Raw genomic sequence first — 1,829 nt, 5'->3', positions numbered from 1 at the left:
TGGAAGGTGAGTAGTTATTAAATTCAGAAGAATAAGAACTTGCTTGTTCTAGTAAAATCAGGAAAAGTGAAATTCTACTTACTTGGTGATGCTTTGGAATATCCATCAGGCACTCAGTAATACATAGTGTTTGACAACTGATTGATCAAGCCTAGCATTCAACAGGATTATTATCAAAGATGAGAAGAGTTTGGTTGTGATAGCAATTGTGTTAAGTAAGCAGAAAAGGTGTTATTATCCTTGTTTTACAAAGGAGCAAACAGAAGCTCAATGGGTAAATAATTTACAGAAGGTCATGCAGCCAGTAAGGAATGAAGCCTAGACGTATAGCTCTTCCAGAACTAAATGCAGTATTCTTTCCACAGTGCCACACAACCTTCCCAAAGATGGTGCTCTGTTTAATTCAGGGAGGGCTTTACCCCCTTTACTTGTGGCTTACCATGACTGTCTTGGACTTTCCCCCAATCCCAGATATTCTAAGTTATATATTTGTGACCTTGAATATAGCCTTGAACTAGATGCAGCACCACTCTACTGCCTGGAGGAGATGAGCTGAACGCTCTGAACCACAGAACCTGGAAATAACAAAGTGTTTAGACATGGTGAGGTAGTGATGTTATTACTGCTTCAATATGACAGAAGGAAATGATCACTCACAGTGAGCCCTTGAGCCTAGAACACGCTTGGCATTTGGAAAGAACACTGTAAATGTTTGCTTAATAAGGGATTAAATAAACACAACCATAGGGACCACTGCTGGTTTAGCTGCTGGTCTCCAGGTTAGGGAGTATGAATCCCAAAGGATATACCATATGATCCACTAGGATATGGGATGAAAATACTAAAATTTATACAAAAAGTTTTTTTGTTTTGTTTTGTTTTGTTTTGTTTTTGCGGTATGCGGGCCTCTCACTGTTGTGGCCTCTCCCATTGCGGAGCACAGGCTCCGGACGCACAGGCCCAGCGGCCATGGCTCACGGGCCCAGCCGCTCCGCGGCATGTGGGATCTTCCCAGACCGGGGCACGAACCCGTGTCCCCTGCATCGGCAGGCGGACTCTCAACCACTGCGCCACCAGGGAAGCTCCAAAAAGTTTTTATATCATCTTTTTAAAAATTTCTATTTTGTTTTATAATGTATAGGATATTTAGCATAGAGGTACATGTAAATAATTTATGAATAAAAGTATAAAGATACAAACATTAGGATTACATTATACAAAAGGTTTTATTGATGGGGTACATAATTTTTTAAAAGTTGGAAACTTCTGGTTAAGATCAATTCAGCTGCTTTGCCTTCTGTGAGCTCCATAAGGGTTTCAAAACATCTTTTGCTGTGGTTCTCAAATTTTAGTGGGCATAGGAATCATTTGGGTTGCTTGTTTAAAAAGCACACTACATGGTTCCAAACCCAGATATACTGACTCAGTAGATCTGTGGCAGGATCCAAGAATCTGAATTTTTTACAAACAACCAGGTAATTCTGCTGCAAGTGGTCTCAGGGGAAACACTACCTCACAAGGCTGCAGTAAACTGGAGCATCTCCCCCTTCTCCCACCATCACTTTTCAGATACCTTGATGCAGTTTTGAGAACCGAAGGGATAAAGTTCTCCTAGGTTCTCCTAGCCTATTGGTTATGAGCTTAATGCCTTGAAGAAAAAATATGATGGTAATAATAATATTTTAAAATCAGCTACCATTTATTGAACACCCACTTAGTATAGATTATTTCTAATCATCACAATAATCCTACAGGGTTGCTATCATCAGCCTCATGATAGAAGAGGAAATGGGTCTGAGCAAGGTTAAGTAAGTTACCCAAGATTTTCT

The sequence above is a fragment of the Mesoplodon mirus genome (genome assembly GCF_964341445.2).
Source record: "Mesoplodon mirus genome assembly, chromosome: 3".
Lineage (NCBI taxonomy): Eukaryota > Metazoa > Chordata > Mammalia > Artiodactyla > Ziphiidae > Mesoplodon > Mesoplodon mirus.
The sequence above is the reverse complement of the archived record's forward strand: the minus strand, read 5'-3'. Positions refer to the sequence as shown.